This window comes from Cuculus canorus, chromosome 5 (assembly GCF_017976375.1).
Source record: "Cuculus canorus isolate bCucCan1 chromosome 5, bCucCan1.pri, whole genome shotgun sequence".
Taxonomy (NCBI): domain Eukaryota; kingdom Metazoa; phylum Chordata; class Aves; order Cuculiformes; family Cuculidae; genus Cuculus; species Cuculus canorus.
The window spans coordinates 5763845-5782482 of record NC_071405.1 but is presented as its reverse complement, the minus strand read 5'-3'; the positions used below and the strand labels follow the sequence as shown (position 1 = coordinate 5782482).

The 18638-nt window shown below is 47.1% G+C and overlaps 1 protein-coding gene and 1 pseudogene across 3 annotated transcripts in view; one reads left to right on the top strand and one right to left on the bottom strand.

The window, feature by feature from the left end:
* Window positions 1-5502, bottom strand: part of ARMH4 (armadillo like helical domain containing 4) — a 71103-nt gene extending 65601 nt beyond the window's left edge. For all 3 annotated transcript variants that reach the window (XM_054069021.1, XM_054069020.1, XM_054069022.1), the window contains exon 1: window positions 5389-5502. The gene's annotated coding sequence lies outside the window, so the exon portion shown is untranslated. The remainder of the gene's footprint in view (window positions 1-5388) is intronic.
* Window positions 5503-16803: 11301 nt separating this feature from the next.
* LOC104057482 (inositol 1,4,5-trisphosphate receptor-interacting protein-like 1) lies at window positions 16804-18188 on the top strand (annotated as a pseudogene).
* Window positions 18189-18638: the final 450 nt, after the last annotated feature.

The following is an 18638-nucleotide window of genomic DNA, read 5'->3' as shown; positions in this document are numbered from 1 at the left end:
ACAAGGTGCAACGTCTGCAGATCACAACACAGCACCAGAGCAAAACCAGGAGACTTTAGGGCTGCATTAGTGGCATTAGCCCTGTATGGGCTCCTTGGACCCACTGAGAAAGACTGCAACCCAGACAGCAGCACTACTGCATTACCACAGCATTTATGCTGCACTGCACCATGGAGGCACTTCCAGAAAGTTTCATGTGTGCCTCAAGAGCTTCCAAGAGAGTGCTGAACCAGTAGCCCAGCAGGGATCCAGCCAGCCAACAACCTGCTCTTGGCAGGCTCTGCTGCCTCCAGTAACACAGCTTTGGGCTGCCAGACAGATGGAGAACCACCCAGCAGCAGCTGCCTGCTCCCAGCCACCTCCTTCCAGGCAGGGATGTCTCAGTCCCAAGCTCGCTGCACCGTCACTCAACAGCAAGTGACCATCCCATGCAGGGTCCCACTCATTCACTTGTAACATGCAGGACAGTCACACAAGTCACATACACATAGCAAAGAGCCCTCCACTACACAGCCAATCTGGTAAGGTCCTCCTTCCAGAGTCAGGGAGCAGTTCACCACAAGAAGCCTCCAACCATCAACAGCTTGACTCACTTTGACTGGCACATCCTCAGTGAACTGCTCATGCTAATAATACCCATTTTTCCCCTGCAGCTCAAAGGTAAGGAAGGAAGAAGTTTGGAGTTTCCCCCCACAGCTCAAAGGTAACCTTCCTTAAGAAGGTTGGAGTTGTCAGAACCACCTCCTGGTCTTCATAGTAAGAGAGACAAAGGTTACCCTTTGCAGTCGTGTTCATGGAGACCAGCATGAGTCCCCCAGCTTGCCAGACGCCTTGTTTCCCCACCCAAACAGCGTGGAGGTAAATGTTACTTGCGTTTGTACACACAGAGTGCAGCAGCAACTGCTTTGTTACACAAGGATCTACTACTCCTCCATGACTTTTCGTGTACCTATGTGATGCTGTACAAGAGGCAACTGCTGGGGTGGGGAGAAGGATCTCAGTAACGCTACATTTATGTTAGTCCATCTAACTCAAAGGCCTTCCCATATCCAACCGCTCATGTACATTGTCTCCTTCTGAAAAGTGTTATTGTACATATCCAGTCAGCTAAACATAACCCAGACATCAGAAAGCTTATAACAGACACAGCCTGCTTGCACAGCTGTGTGTATTTCCATTGTAAAATGTATCTCTAAGTCCACACAGGAGAGACTTCTCTAGCAGAAGGCCCTTGAGATCTGCAGAGCTGTCCATGGCACAGAAGACCTCAGCATTGCATCAACAGCTTAGAGACAGAGGTCCGAGTCAACTACTTTATCATCTAGTTGAGTCTTCAGGGCAGAGAGTCATTTTCCACTCTCCCTGCAGCTCAAGCTGGAGTTATTCACTGTCAGGGCCACACATGTGCACATGGTGTTCAGGGACAAATAGAAGCCACCGAGAAGCTCTTCACCAGGAAGAAACACCTACATTTAGCATCTCCTTTCTGCAGGGGATTCATGGCCACCCATCTATCTCCTCTACCCTCCCTGCCAAAAAGGTCGAAAACTGACAGTATTCAGCTGTTCTTCCAGGCTAATCCTTTATGCACATTCATAATTAAAAAAGCACTAAGAGTATATTATGCAAGTGAAATTGATGGTGCCCAATGACATGCATCTACCTTGCGATGCTGATGAATATAAATTCTGTTCCTCTCACACCCCTTTAGCAAATGCCTGTTCAGATCAGACATATCAAAAGGCTTTATTTTTAAATAAAGAAACAGTTTGGATCTAAATACAGATTCTTAAGTAGAACACCTTTTAGGCTACGCAAGTAGTTTTAGCAGTTAAATCTAAACTGAACTCCAGCTGCACTTGAAAGAGCCTTAGGGCTTCCCTTGGTCGTATACATCATAAACACTTATGTATATACATTTGTAGGTCTCCAGGTTTCCAGGTAGCCCAAAACATTCAGGAGGTGGGGAGCAGAATTGCTGAAACATTAATCTCTTCCCAACAAGCTTTCTCCATCCTTACCAGGATCAGGAGTGTCAGAGACTAACAGGGAAAAGTGCTCCCTAAAAGGCTGGTTTAGAGATCTGTTAATTAAAACATGAACTGATAAGTATTAAGAGCCGTTCCTCCTTCTGGCTAGCAGATAACATGAATAGTCAATACTAGCCTGATAAAAGGGTTGCCAAGGTACTTTGGGCAGCCTCATACTGTTTCCCTCTCATTCGAAAAGCTGCTGACTGTAGTTAAACATTTGTAAAGGGGGGGAAAAAATAATATTGGAGAGTCATTTGCTCAGGAAATCCACAACTAGATCTAAGCTAACCTAGACCTCTACATTCAGTGAGAGCTGGAAACCGCAGCACAGAGCTTGCTGCAGCACAACGGCACAAGTTCACACTTCAAAGAAGATTAGTCAGGGCTTACGATCTGCTTAGCTTTAGGAAGCGGCTGGATTAGCCAGTGTATGAACAGCAGTGACCTGGCTATCTTCTTAAGCAGAGCTTGACACCCTGCTATAGCACTTTCACTTAACACAAAAGCGATCCAGGTTTTAGCAGGTAGCTGGCTGCAGAGCCCTTTACTACTCGAGCTGCACTGGGCTATAGGTTTATCCTCCCCATCTGGCTATTTTTATAGTCAGTCTGCTCTACAGCCTTAGCCAAGCAATAAAAACAAGCTGGACCACACTGCTCTGACCAAGCGCTTCCTCTGCAGGAAGCTTAGGCTTCTTCGTTACTAGCTCGAAGCTGCAGAATAACTATTTCTTGCCGCAGGAACTCCCGGTGCCCAAATTTCACCTGGCATTCTCCAAGGCAAAGCCAAGGACAGCTGCCAAGCACCGGGAAAGCTCTGAGGAAAACTAATCCTTGCTTCAAATAAGCACACAAAGGGCGAGAGACACCACTAACTCCTTCCCTTGCACTTAATAATAACAAATCCCAGGAGAGGCAGCTCCCCCAGTGGCAAAGGCAGCACAACTGCAAACAGCTTCCTCTTTAGCATGGAAAGAAGTTTTCTTTTAACACCTGGTAGGCTGGAAAGAAGCACAAAGAACTACCAAGCTACGAACAGAATAAGAACCATCTATTACTGTGGACAAGTCACTAAGCTGAGGGATAAGATGGACAAATTGGCCACCAGGTGAAGCAGTCTCACACTCGGATCTTTCTGAGCCAGGCGGCTGTCATGCTCTACACAATTAGCACCAGCAATTCAACCATTAACTCCTTACAAGGTTGAAAGGCTCATTCGAAGACTGTTCTTGGGAGATCTGACAAAAGCCAGCTCAGAAGGAATCCCAGCCCGATATGGTCACTCCAACAGGGCAAGCTTGAAGGGGACAAGCACAGAGCAGATCACAGTCTCTCATTCCTTATGTAGACCAGCAGCCTGTGGACATCAGCTGCAAAGGATAAAACTCCCCTCTTTGTCCCACTTGTACACAACTACTCCCCAGGATGGCTTTAGAGTCTCCTCCAGCCAGTTTACTGAATGAAAACTCCCAAGAAAACCCTTTGCTGTTATTTCCTGCCTTTGACAAGCCCTGGCTGTGTTTTACCTAAATTGTTGAAATGGAAAAGCAGCATCAAGCTTTCAGCTCATCCAAATTAATAACCCTGTTCTAACAGCTCCTCTTCCCACACAGAGGGGACAGTTCTACTCCAAAGCCAAAGTAGCCGCATGCATCATATAGCAGAGGAGAGAAACAGGTCACCCTCAGTCAAATCACTGCCTGGCCTTTACAGAGCACAGCTTTTCGCACCTCCAAGTACAAGCTTGATTATGCCAGCTTTGACTGGCTGAGCAGTCCTGGGTGTGCTCAGCTCTGCAATTCATTCACCGATCGATAAGGGATATGGATAAAAACACGGCAAATCTTTTCATGTGATGATTTCCCCAAAACATACAAGTCAAACTGCCAGCAATCAAATGTTATGTTACCAGAGTGCTAAAGCACGCTATCCAAGCTCTATTGCTCGTGCTGAATACAAAAGCCGGCAGATAACACACTGCAGAGCTCCAACTCCTACTTTTGCACACAAGATGAGAAAAATGCCTTCATTTCTTCTTGCATTATGTCCTTGCCCAGTTTAATCAAGTGAATTGTAGAGCCGATGCTCCTACAGCACATACTTCAGATAAACAAACCTCAACCAGTTAAGCCGTCCCCAAGAGCTCACAGTGAAATATCAACAGCGACACGGCTTTACACCAAGACAGCCCAAGTCAGATGAGCAAAACTATGCAGACAACCACGCAGCAGAGAGGCAGCGCATCTTCATCTACCTTTGAGGACAAACCCTTACAAACAAAGGAAGGGAATATTGATATTCAGCAAGGCCAGCTTCCTACCAGTCCTAGAGAGGCACCTTAATACATAACACATCACCTCCACTTCCAGGACTGATGTTCCAGCAGTTGTTCTTTGAGGAGTGAGAGACATGACATGTTTTAAGCATTATCTCCCCCTCCAACCCCTCCGCGATCACTTGTTTTGTTCAGAGCAGCACAGACCACCTATGGAAATCCCTACTCGGATTTGCAAGTAAAAGCTGCACAGTTCACGGCTTCTGACCTACACCAGGTTCCCAGCACCACAGAAGTCTGAGGTCTACCAAATTCCTGAGGGATTAAAAAGATTGGGAGGAGGGCGAGATTTTAAGAATGAGGCCAAAGGGTAAAGCAGTTTTCTAACACTGGATGAAAATGCTGCTCTCCAGACTGCCTGGGAGCAGACAGGCACCATTCACATTCCAGTCAGCAAGAAACACTCGGAAATTTCAGTGCCTAACCAAACACAGGCAGCAACACCGCACTGTGAATCTCCTGGAGGATCCCGAGTCCCTGCAGGTGAAGGTTTAAAACCAGATTAAAAACACCTTTGCCAGGCCCTTTTAGCTTTAAGGGAAACTGCTTGTTGACCAGGGAATGAAATTAGGGGCTCAAAGCTTGATTACACCCAGCACACCCGCTTGCAGGGGCACAGATCCTGTCCTCCTTAGTCATATTTACAGGTGAGCTTCAAGACCCAGAGCCACGTCCTTCCCCACCAGCCAAGGGATGCAGTGCTATCAGCCACCGGGGGTTCCTCCAGCCCAGGCCCGCAGCAGGATGGAGGGAGAGCGATGCTCACCCTCCTCCGGCAGAAGAAATCCCACCTTCCCCAAGGATTTCCAGCGGAGCCCCCCGCATTCCCGCAGGGAAGCATCCCCCCGGGGCTGCGAGGACCAGAACAAAGAGCCGCGCGGAGGATGCGCTGCCCCGCGGGTACCAAAGCATCATCGCCCTCCCGAAAGAAATCGCCAACAAAACCGAATCACCACGGGGCAAATCTAGCTGGAGAAGGGTGCTGGCTGTCTGTTCCCCCCTCCTCGGGTCGCAGCCTCACCTGCCTGCTCGGCGCTCTGCTCGCCGCCCGCGGCCGCACGGGCGGAGCGGGCTGGCCCCGATACCGCCCCGAACGGGGGCGGTCTCTGCCCGCCCCGCCCGACAGCGGCTTCACGTCTTCCCGGGGGGGGCGATTTGGGACTCAACCCCACCCGCATCACTTCGGAAAAGGTACCCGCAGCCCTGTTTCTAGGGTTTGTCCTCCAAAAGGAAGTTCGAGCATCCGAGGCAGAGCCTCCGCCCCACGCTCCCAACTCTTCCTCGCAAGCGGGGATCAGAGTCGGACCCAACAGGCTCCTCGCTTTGCTTACAGGGAGACAAAAGCAAGGCCTGCAGCACAGTTTTCCATCAATTACTGAGTCTCCTCCGGTATTTTCAGCTGTAGAGGTCACCTTCCCCTGATAGTCTCTGCAAAGAAGAAGGACTTCAAGCTTAGAGTACCCCACACCATTAGGGGAAATTAGTTCACTTGCTTTGTTTTAAGCACCTGTTTGGCCAGGGAGGAAAAGAAGTAAACAATTTTCCTCTTGTTGTCTTCCTCCCACCTGTTTGGGGTTTTTTTTTTTTCCACCAGGAAGCCACAGGTAACAACAGCTACAGAAAACCTTTACACTATCCTGAAATACATCAAATCAAGTTGTTTAAGCCAGAGGGGACCTTAAAGCCCACCCAGTTCCACACCCCCTGCCATGGGCAGGGACACCTCCAGCTGGATCAGGTTGCTCCAAGCCTCATCCAACCTGGCTTTGGACACCTCCAGGGATGAGGCAGCCACCACTGCTCTGGGCAGCCTGGACCAGGGTCTGATCACACACGTATCACCTCACTTTGTCAAAGAACAGCTTAGAAACCCATACCTTGCCTCCAAAACCCAACAAAGAGACCAGCTTACTGTCCTCACACCCTTCCCCCTTCAGCTTGGGATCAGGAGCACCACAGGTTGCCAGCTGCACGCAGGGTTTTATACCCCATCCTGGGCAATGATTCAGTCGGAGTGCAGGTGCAGCAGGTGCAAAACATTTGTGGTGATCAGGGATAGGTGAGCAAACACCAGAAATAGTGCTCTTTCAAAGGGGGGAACGACTGGGACAGAGAGATCTGGAGATACAGAAGAATTATGTAGGAGAAGAATGAGAGGGTCAAAACCTTGGCTTTACTATGGATGTGTTCTACGACATGAAGCAAATCAGCGAATCCCTCTGTACTTCCAGTTATAAGAATCTATAAAATGAGGGTCTATTTTTTTTTCATATAAGGGAGTAAGATTTAACCTTTTCAAACCTGTCAGACTCTGTGCACTCTAAATAAATGATATCCATTTGATAAGACAAGGGGGTATGGTTTTTAACTAAAAGAGGGACGATTGAAACTAGATATAAGGAAGGAAATGCTCCACGATGAGAGTGATGGGGCACTGGCAGAGGTTGCCCAGAGAGGTGATGGATGCCCCATCCCTGGAAATATCTAAGGTCAGGTTGGATAGGGCTCTAAGCAACCAGATCGAGTTAAAGATGTCCCTGCCTATGGCAAGGGGGTGGGAACTGGATGAGCTTTAAAGGTCCCTTCTAACCCAAATCATTCTCTGATTCCGTGTTTCTGAGAACATAAAAGAACTAACTGAGGAAAACTGAGATATTCCTCATCAAGAAACTGGGGTGAAAATTTTTTTTCTGTTTGTTGTGCTCCTGGAGGTAACATTTATATTAGTGGCTTGTTCTCTTTGCTAGACTCACCCCCAAGGTTTTATCTGGTAAATAGAGTGGTTTCTACTGGATTTCTACCAAGCTGGAACCAACCCAATTCATTTTGGTAGCATTCTGCATCCAATATTAAAACTTTTAAAAGACAGGTTTGTTGCAGGTCAGGGCAATTTCTTTCCAGGTAATATTGCTAACCTCCACAGAAGCTGAAAATAAAGTGAAAAAAAAAATTCTTTATCAGCAATAAAGGCAGTCACTGGCAAAATTATCAGGAAGAACTTCATAGATAGGGTTGGCAAAGCAAACAGTCAGACAAAACGATGGGAATAGTCCCTGTTTTTTATCTAGACATTGTAAAATCTGGGAAATTATTTATTAATCAGTATCTCCAGTGCTGCCACATCTTTCTAAAAGAAATAAAAAAATGTTAAAAGAAAGAATGTTTGGACTCTCCTGTAAGGGATATAGAGCAACAGGGGAATAAAAAGATAAGCGCTGCATTTTTGTGGCCATTTTGAATGCAATTAATGCCCAGATTAGGGATCCAGAACTCTCTGCAGGTTCATCTTCTGTTCTGCCCATTTCGTTTTGGCCGAGGGCTCTGACTGAGAAGAGAGGGCTGACTGAGAGCCGTGGAGGTCTCACCTCTGAAGTAAACAGCATAGCCAGATTTTACAGCAAACCACAATCGATAAGGGTTTATTTTCCACTGCACATTGGGGCAGGGCAGGGATTGATTCCCAAGCTGCTCAGCCATCCGTGTGCGGGGAGAGGGGCAGAACAACAGAGTCTCCCCCCTACCAGAAATCAGAGCCATCGGCGATGAGTCCACTGGGCTTTAGCCAGAGGCTTGGCTTCAGCAGCTATAAAATTCACCCTAACAATTGACCTGGGATTCAGAATGAGGGATATTGTTTTCAACCTCTTTTCTATCAAACCTTTAAAATTATCAGGAAAGTTATTTAAAATGTGAAGCGTGTGTAACTGATGCTCTGCTGTTCTCTAAGGGATGCCAAGCATTTCATGCATCTGAGAGGTTTTCACTTCCCACTTGTCATTGATTGACTCTGAGCCCAGATCAGCACTGTAAACTCTCAAGGTTAAATATTTCACTGATAATCACTGTAACCAAAATAGCCAGTTATCTATGTTTTTTTCCCTGTCTGAAATTACAAATTCCCCATACACTGCAAGTTTCTCCACCTCGCATAACCTGCCAAAATCACAGGCTTCTGCGTTATCAACAAAAACATTTGCAGACTGAAAGAAAGAGGCAAAATGAAAGAGGCAGAAATCACCAGAGGGCATGTTTGGGTTTTTTTTATTAATTTCTATGGTTTATTAATTGGAAATACTAATTTTTAACTGAGTTCAGATGATCGGAGGGCTGGAGCACCTTCCCTACGAGGACAGGCTGAGAGAGTTGGGCTTGTTCAGCCTGGAGAAGAGAAGGCTCAGAGATCTTATAGTGACCTTCCAGTACCTGAAAGGGGCTACAGGAAAGCTGGGGAGGGGCTGTTCATAAAGGCTTGTGGGGGTAGGACCAGGGGGACCAGGTATAAACTGGAGAGGGACAGATTTAAGCTGGACATCAGGAAGAATTTCTTCACCATGACAGTGGTGAGGCCCTGGCCCAGGTTGCCCAGGGAAGTTGTGGCTGTCCCATCCCTGGAGGTGTTCAGGGCCAGGTTGGATGGGGCCTTGGGCAGCCTGATCCAGTGGGAGGTGTCCCTGCCCATGGCAGGGAAGTTGGAACTGGATGATCTTTAAGGTCCCTTCCAACCCGAACTATTCCATGATTCTATGTCACGGAGCATATACAAACCAAGCAAAACCAGCCCTCCCTTCCACAGCAAGTTAAGAAACATCCATTCCTTTCCTTCCTTCATCCTTCTTCATCCTTCCAGAAACATCTTTCTTTTCCCTGCCCATGCCAGGGGATTTGGGACTGGATGATCTTTAAGGACCCTTCCAATTCAAACCTTTCTATGATTCTTACCAACGCTCTGGTTCAGGACATTTCAGTGCCATCCTCTACTGGTCTCATCCTTCCAATACTTCCCATCCTCTCAGGCGAAATTCAGAGATTAAATTCAGATGTAAGCTGGTTTATTTTCCATGCAGGTTGCACAGCTGGTGAAGAGCATGGGGCTCACATCCCATGCCCAGCTATGGTTTGTAAGATGACTTTTAAAACTGAATGTCATCGTTCTCTGCCTTCAGTTCCACTTCTGTAAAATGGAAATAACGATACCTAATTTTTGTCAGAGTCCCTTATAAAAGCTGCATATCATCAGAATAGCAAATTCTGTTGTATAGAGCAATAAAAGAATACAGTGGATTTATTTAAAAGGTGATGCCTGTGGCAGCCTTCTTGAACAAGCCAAAAAGTACAAATGTGTCCTAATTAAAAGACTGAGTCACTTCAAAATGTATATGAAGACATATTCTGTATGTATAAAATGAACTGAAAATTCATTGTCCTGACACAAGAATACTACATCTTATGATGCTGTCCCTGGCTTTGGTGATGAGATGATATCAGCTATCCTAAGTATGTCAGGATGTGCCACAGAAAGGAAAGGCAATTTTAAAATAGTTAACATTCATTTCGCTCCTGAATGACTTTCCCAAACTGAGTATTGGGGACACCCAGCACATAAATCAGTGCACATCTTCATCCGTATTTTTACTTCACAATTCTCCTTTACAATTCTCTCTCCTGCCAGTAGCACTTGTTTTAAAGGGACCTGCTTTTCCCAATAAACAGCAGCCACTGGAATGGAGTAACGATGAGTCTAATTCAGGAAAAGTGAGAACAGCATCCCTTGTTACAGAGAGGGAAGTGCATTGAAAACAAGTCCACTTTGAAAAACATACCAGGAAGTTTACGGCCAATGAATTATTTCAAATGTAACCATGTTGCAGATGAACAGCTTTCTTTTCCCTCCAACTGCAAACACGATAAATGCCATCTACAGTTAAACCTCAATCAAGAGAATCAACTTGGATTCCTTTCCCCTGTGTTCCTCACTGCTGGCACTAACAGAAAAGCTGTGCAAGGCCAAGTGATGCCAGCCCCACTGCTGGCTGTGATTTATGGTAATTAGTCCTACAAGGAGGCACAGGATCCAGCTTCTGCTTCCACAGCTCTCATGATTCTGCAGTGCTCACAGAGGAGGAAAGCCGTAAAAACTTATTTTTGTCACTAAAGTCAGCGGATGTGACTTGCAGAGGACACAGCAACCAGATCTGCTGAGCAGCAAAATGCCATTTTTACGCAGTCACTTCTTAGAGCAGAACCAGGCTTTTGCTGACTGGTCCAAGGTCACGGGAATCTGTTGCAGTCGCTCTGGGAATACAGCCCAGGAGGACCAGTACTCACCACCTTAACTGAATCCTGAATCATGGTACAGCCCTCGCTCTTCTTCATATCCTTTCACCAAATCAATGCAGTTAATATCAAAGTACACTGCATATTACAGCTTTCCCAGAAAATATAGTGCGGAGAAAGCCATGCCCATACATACTGGAGTCTTCTCATATTGGAACCATCTGTCAATTCCCTGTAGTGCTTGGATATTCCGTACCCCTCCGCCCCCCTCCACTACATATTCCACTACAAAATTAGGCTGACAATAAAAAAAGCACTTGACACAGCACCCCAAGCAGGCTAACCCTAAGCACCGTTCCGACATTACAGCCTCTGCTTCTCCATCACCGTAAATACAGTTGTCCAGATAAAGCCCAGATGGATTTTGAAATCTTTAGCTTTCTTTTGCTTCTCAAAACTTGAGTTTAAACCAAAGCCCTGAATCCACAGGTTTTAAAGAAGTGCAGTTTCAATGCTGCTGCTCCATCGCCAGCACAGAGGGGCTGAGAGCACTCAATTACAGGGACAAATGGAGACTTTGCCATGGGTAACATGCGGTGCCAGGATGCCTGGGTGGGAGGTGGACTGTGTTTTAGTATGAAACAGCAATGCTCTCCATCCAGACGCCACCAGTGTTGTCATTATTCCCCTCTTGGGGGATTTTCAGGGCAGTACAGAAAAATTTTTGATGTTTATGAGCAGAGAAATACACATGGTTGTGCTGGAAATATTCAAATCAATTAAGCTGAGATACTACAGCAGGAATCAGGTCCAGCTGTTAACAGAACCCCAAGCAGTAGAAAGACTACAGACACTTTTTTTCCTTCTCCTTTTGGAGAGCTGATAGGAGGAACCCCTTGCGTTTGTGTGCTGGGAAAAGGTGAGGAGACACTCTGTGAGCTCCAGAAGCTACAACAGATCTCCAAGCAACTGTGTTGTTACGTCTAAAGCTGTGTCTAAGTATGCAACCACCTGATTTGGTGAGAAGAAACAGGTATGTGCATCAGTTAGCTTGCGTATAAGGATTAAGGAGGCTTAAAAGTGAGTACACGACAAAGCCATCCAATGTAGGGACACAAAAGACCATTTATTTTATAACCAAAAAAAAATAATAATGCTTTGCTGTTGAAATACACATAAGGTTGAGCTGAAATCCGAGTCCCTGCAGGGGTCCAGATAGGCATTCCAGCATTAAAGGCAACAGAATATTATCTGGGCACGATGCCTCCTTGCCGTACCCATTGGAGCCTGCAGTGTTTATGCTGCGGGACACATTCTTTTATGTTTTCAATGTTTGCAAGTGCACTGTGGGGATTTATTCAACCGAGAGCTGCCGTATTTCAGGACTTGTACAGAAAAGTCATTTTCTTTATGAAAACTGCTCCCTCTTAACCCTCCGGGATAGTTCGGTAGCTGCCACTTCGAGGCACCAGCACCACTTTCACCACTGCTCTGTGCAGAGGCACGTGTGGTGCTGCTCTGTGACAATAATGTGTCTGCGTGAGATGTGAAAGGATTTTTTGCTGCCAGTGGCTTGAATACCAACAGGATCTTGGAATAAAAAAAACAGAATAGGAAAGGAGTACATTAGCCAAGAGAGACTGTCCTACAAATTCAATACAAATCATGGGCTCATAGAATGGTTTGAGTTGGAAGGGACCTTAAAGATCATTCAGTTCCACCCCCCTGCCATGGGCAGGGACACCTCCCACTGGATCAGGTTGCTCCAAGCCCCATCCAACCTGGCCTTGAACACCTCCAGGAATGGGGCAGCCACCACTGCTCTGAGCAACCTGGGTCAGAGCCTCCCCACCCTCACAGGAAAAAAAATTCTTCTTAATATCTCATCTCAACCTCCCCTCTTTCAGCTTAAAACTGTTCCACCTCATCCTATCCCTGCACCCCCTGATCCAGAGCCCCTCCCCAGCTTTCCAGTAGGCTCCAAATCAGAGTGTTTTCACTAATTTCAATGGACCACTTTTTGTAACCTGTATTTTTGTAGAGTGATGTGACTTCTTCCTTGCTTGTCCAAGGACACCACCTCTCCCAAATATTACAGGAATGAGCTGCACTTGAGGAATAACATTTTATTGTGTTAGGGATATCCTGCTTTTTACTCCCCTTAACCTTCTACTGACTAGCTAGCTTAATTGTCCTACCAGCTCCTTAGGCTGTGAATAATTATCTTCATTTATATTGTTATCTTAAATGTATTTACAGTCTGATTCTTACGGGTTAGCATCACCATCTGTTTCTTCGACAGTTACAGCTTTTCACATTATGCAAGCAGCTTCCTTGATTAAACCAGCCCGGCGTGGATGGATTTTATTATGAAACCCTGGCACATTTCTAAGTCTGCCTTCTATTATCAATAGCTCCTAGGCTCTGGAAAGACCATCCATTAAATTAAGCTGCTTTTAAGCTGCAGCTTGCATTTCAGAACTCATGTTAACTGTGATTGATTAATGTAATTTAAGGAAAGATTTCCAATCGACTATAAAGGCGGTGATGTGATTAGTTGTAAACTCTGATCTCTCCTAACCCGGTGATAACACGTTTAGGAACAAGCGATGGGCTCTGTATTTCAAGTAGGGACTGCGATTTTTTGTGAAACAAATCTAAGTAACTATTTTTACCTAAAACATTGAATTTAAAACATACGCAGAATGTTTAAATATGTAATCATGGCATGGTAAAGTATCACAAACAGGTGACATTTGAGGATGAACAGGATGAAAAAATCACATTTAGACCTTAGGCATATATTATCTAAACATCTAAGAGCAAAAACATTAAGCACATTGTATTGTCCCTTTATAAGGCCCCCATCACAGAGATATTCAGGCACATTTTATAGAATTTAAAAGAACAAAAATTCACGTAGTCACATGGGCATATTCTCACCAGGCATAGGAACCCGGCAGCTCTCCTCACACTGTCCTTAAGCAGCAGTGGCAAACTGCACTTCAGGTAATAACCTATCCTAGGATCACAGGATACCAGACTGGAAGGGACCTCAAGGATCATCTGGTCCAACTTTTCTTGGCTGAATTATCCTGTCCAGCTGAACCTTAAAAATGTCCAGTGTTGGGGGATCCACCACTCATCTGAGGAGATTATTCCAATGGCTGGTTGTTTTCTTGGTGAAAAATTTTCCTCTTGTGCCCAGTCAGAAACTCCTCAGTAGTAACTTGGGGAATCTGGGGATCATTTCCCTTACAGAAAGCCTAAATAGAGAAAAAAATCTTGAATGTAATTCCCAGCTCCATCAAGTGTAATTCTGGCTGAGTGCATATTCATAGAATCATAGAACGGTTTGGGTTGGAAGGGATCCTAGAGATCATCCAGTTCTGACTCCTCTGCCATGGGCAGGGACACCTCCCACTGGATCAGGTTGCTCAAAGTCTCATCCAATCTGGTCTTAAACACCTCCAGGGATGGGGCAGCCACCACTTCTCTGAGCAACTTGTGCCAATGCCTCACCACGCTCACAGGAAAACATTTCTTCCTAAATTCTCATCTTAATTTCTCCTCTTTCAGCTTAAAAACATTTCCCCTATTCCTATCCCTGCACTCCCTGATAAAGAGCCTCCCCCGGGCTTTCCTTTCAGTACTAGAAGGCCACTATAAGGTCTCCATGGATCCTTCTCTTCTCCAGCCTAAACAACCCCAACTCTCTCAGCCTGTTCTCATATGGGAGGTGCTCCAGCCCTCGGATCATCTTCGTTGCCCTCCTCTGTACTGGCTCTAAAAGATCCGTGTCCTTCCTTTGTTGAGGACTCCAGAACTGAAGTCAGGACTCCGGGTGGGGTCTCACCAGAGCACAGTAGAAGACAGCAGCACAGCAGAATCTCCTTCCTCAACCTGCTGGTAACACTTCTTTTGATGCAGCCCAGGATACAGTTAGCTTTCTGTCCTGCAAGTGCACATTGTCATCTCATGCTGAGCTTCTCACTCACCAACACACCCAAGTCCTTCTTTTCAGGGCTACTCTCCATTCTCCACCCAGCCTGTAATTGTGCTTGGGGTTGCCCTGATCCAGGTGCAGGACCTTGCCCTTGGCTTTGTTGTATTCTTGGCACACCAGGGTATCGCTCTTACATGGCAGAGTTAATGCTTTGTTGTGAGGCGCATTTAAACATATCTTCGGGCATCATTGTTTTCACGTGCTTTAAAGTTCAGATGCGTTTCCCTATTCTCAAAAGGCAGAAAATACCCTAAAAATAATTTAAAGAAACGTTAAAAACATAAACCCACACAAAATCATAAGGCAATCTGAACTCTGTGGCAGAGTGTTTAATTGCTACAGGCTTTTGTTTGTTTATTTTTCCATGTGTCGGCATCCTCCACTGCAGCAATAATTCCTCCTACTCCAGAACCCACTCGTTTTGTGCTAGTCTTGTTCCTGCATCTCACATTACCACTGCAGCCTTGCTCTCGCTCCTCAGTTTTCCTCACCAATGAGACCTGGCTGACAGGATGGGAAGCTGGTGATAGGTCATATGAAGAGTGCATGTTGAAGAGTGGGATAGCATCTGGAGAACAGATGTGAGATATCATAGAAGCACAGAATCATCAAATGGTTGGGGTTGGAAGGGACTTTAAAGCCCATCGAGTTCCATCCCCCCTACCATGGCCAGGGACGCCTTCACCTGGATCAGGTTGCTCAAAGCCTCATCTAACAACTTCGTCCTTGAACAGCTCCAGGGATGGGGCATTCACAACTTCTATGGGCAACCTGTGCCAGTGCCTCACCACCCTCACAGGGGTACAAGGGCTTTGCGAGGAGTCTGCTCAAGTTTATCACCGCAGAGTTATCTGTCTTCACACCGTTCTTGCGCTTTCTCTTCGCTGTCTGGGTTCCTCACATTTCCCCAGATACACAGAGCCCCTCCAGGATGCCCATCTCCTTCATCTCCTCCAGCCTGCACTTCTGCTCCACACACACATGGACCTTCTCTTCTCAACTGTGCAATCTTGTCCCCACTTTGTGATCCAGGCAATGTTTCAGGATATCAGGAAGGGGAAGGCACCAGGAGCAGAAGAGAAAGAGCTTATGCAGAGCCACCAGCCCAGTGATGGGCTAGTGCAGAGGTTTGCTCAGGCAACAGAGCAGACTGCAACTCCCACTCATTGCCTGCCTCTCCCACGCACCTCCGCCTTCACAGATCTTAAACAGAAAGTGTGGATGTGGGACAAACAGCGCTGCAGCGGAGCACGTGAAAAACACAGCGTCTGTGAATGAACAGTAGCTCACAGCTCAGGGAGTTTACATTCAGTGGCTACACAGCACAGCAGTGTGACGACATCCTGCGCTGAAATCCTCTCACTTCATTACAGCCCTTGTCCCCCTGCATGTATGCACTCCGGCTCTTTGACTTGCCTGGCTGGCAGTGAGCAAAATGTCTGGAGCCAACTCACCACTTCAGAGCTTTTTTAATATTCATTTTTCTTCCCTGAAGAAGAAATGATTCCCACACACTGAGCTGATATAAATACCCTGTGAAAGATCTTTTGGGGACGTGATCAGGGCTGTAGCTACACCCCTGGGCAGGCATAACCACTGGTTTTACAGATGGGCTTTACAGATGGGGAAGGGAGAAAGGGAAGATTGGTACAGAAAAAGAGATGGTTGTTGGGATTTGGATAAGCATCTCCTTAGAATCACAGAATGGTTTGATTTGGAAGGGATCTGAAATATCCTCCAGTTCCAACCCCCCTCACACTGGATCAGGTTGCTCAAAGCCTCATCCAGCCTGGTCTTGAACGCTTCCACGGACGGGTTGACCACAACTTCGCTGGGCAACCTGGGCCAGTGCCTCATCACCCTCACAGGAAAAAAATTCTGTCGATGCTGAACATGGAGAAGATGGTGCTCAATCAGCAGTGGGAGTTGCCCACTGGGAAATCTGCACCTGCACCCCCTCATCACCCCTGGGAAAAGCATCTTTACAGAACTGTACTGTCACAGTGGCACAGCAGAAACAGAGATCCTGCCATGGACAAGCCCCTTCCCACCACCAGCGTATCCACCATCAGCCTCCCCCATCGGCCTGCCCAGTACGGTGTGGGCTGGTGGTGAGTGCGCACGTGCGGGGAGGCTGGGTTGGACGAGGGCTGGGGCAGAAACATGGGTCCCAGGGAGGGTCGGTTCTCCTCCCAGTGTTGAGGCCCCAGCAGCTCGCAGGAGCACCTTGGGAGAGCACGGTGCAAAGGCATTGCTGCCTCCCAGCTGCCTCGTCCCCACTCCTGTCTGCCACGGAAGTCCCTACCCCTCTCCCCTGTCACCAGCCCCCTCCATCCCAGCCCCTCGGAACCCTTCTTCTCCTTCCTCCTGCAGGCCATGGCTGCCACAGCATTCCTTGTCCATGTCTTGCTGTGCTTCATCCTGAACCTGCTGGTGGCTGGTGATGAGCTGGATGAGGCCACATGTGAACGCCTGGAGGAGCGTGCCCAGTACCTGAACGAGGAGATGACTCGGCTGCTGCAGGAGATCGAGGAGAGGATCAGAAGACTCAGGAGCAGAGTGGCTTTTCCCAGGGATCCCACCTCTTTGACCCTTTGCAGCAGTGGCACCTCTGGGTGATTGCTGGAGTCCTGGTCCTGCTCTTTGGGCTCTGCTGGTGGTTCAGGAAAAGGATCTGCAACATGTAGCAGTGGAAGAAGGAGGAGAAGGCAGGGAAAAAAGAAAACGAGCTGGAAAGTATTTTTTAAGAGGATCCAGAGAGGACCAAAAAGCATAAGGAGGCATATGACCTGGTAGCCTCTTTAATCCATAACATCAGACAGCGCTTGTCAAATGGTTTCTAACCTGTGCTGCATCCACCCATCAGGGTGGGCTGTGCTTTCAAAGGTTGGGCCCTCTGGGAGGATTGTCCAATCTGCCACTTCCTTGTGCCACTGAAGCCCCTCCATGGGTACACATTCCACATGGAGACAGATACTGCAGAGGGGACACCGGCAAGAAACTTCTGCATCCATGTGGAGGTGTGGTGCACCTGCACGACAGAGCAGCAGGTGATGGAGACGTGGTGCTTCCTCCATCACCCAGATGAAGGGCCAAGGGGAAATCAGGCCCCCGGCATCCTACACACCCTCTGCACCGGCTCCTACCTGGATGTGGAGAGGACTGCTCGCTGGTTGATGAAAACCTGAAAGCAGTCTGGAAGGCTTTGCCTCAATCATCACAAAGGGTTCTGCCCTCCAGCCGCTCCTGCAAATACCAAGTGAGTAGAGATGGACGCCATTGAGATTATCTTTGGTGTGCAGCAAGGGGACTCGGACATCTTCCTGAGTAGCCAGGCTACAGAGGACACCTACACCCCAAGCACAACGTGGCCAGAGAGCTGTGCTGTGGCAGAGGTGAAGTTCTTCAGGCATATGGCCAGGCAGGCCCCAACCAACTGTGTCCACCTCAAACGCCTTGAGATCTGTGCCTGCATCCTGCTAGGCGGAAGCATGTCCATCTCTACCTTCAAGACAGCTGTGATGCACCTCCTGACCACTGCAGGACAGTCAGGTTGGGACATGGAGGATTTTGTGCCACAGATGTAGGATATCATGCAATACAGGCACCGCTGCCTGGAGGAGAAATGCCTCAACCACTTCTTCATTGGCAATCAGAATGTACCCAAGGACATAATCTTGCCTCTGGTGTTCCAAACAGCTCAACCTCTTCCAGCACTTCACACACAACTCATTGGCAATGGGAAAAAATGTCTCACATAAAGCACTCCCATGCAAAATTGGTTCTTGAAAATGACTGGTGACCTGGAAGGTCATATTTTGATGGAGAGACTTTGTAACGTGTTAAGACGTCTGATAATGCGGAGGTTAATTCTCTCTCTAATATTTCCTTTTGGTGAGAAGAACATGTTAATACAAGGTCAGTATTTTAACCAGAATCTCTGGGGTAAATCATAGACTCATAGAATGCTTTTAGTTGGAAGGGACCATGAAGGTCATCCAGTCCAACCCCATGCAGGAACAGGGACATCTTCAACTCGATCAGGTTGCTCAGATTCCCATCCAACCTGACCTTGAATGTTTCCAAGGATGGGGCATCCACCACCTCTCTGGGCAACCTGTGCCAGTGCTTCAGCAAAATATCAGGAATGTTGCCTTTCAATGCAGGATTTGTTGAAATAGCTCATTTCATTCACATTTCACGGTGTGATA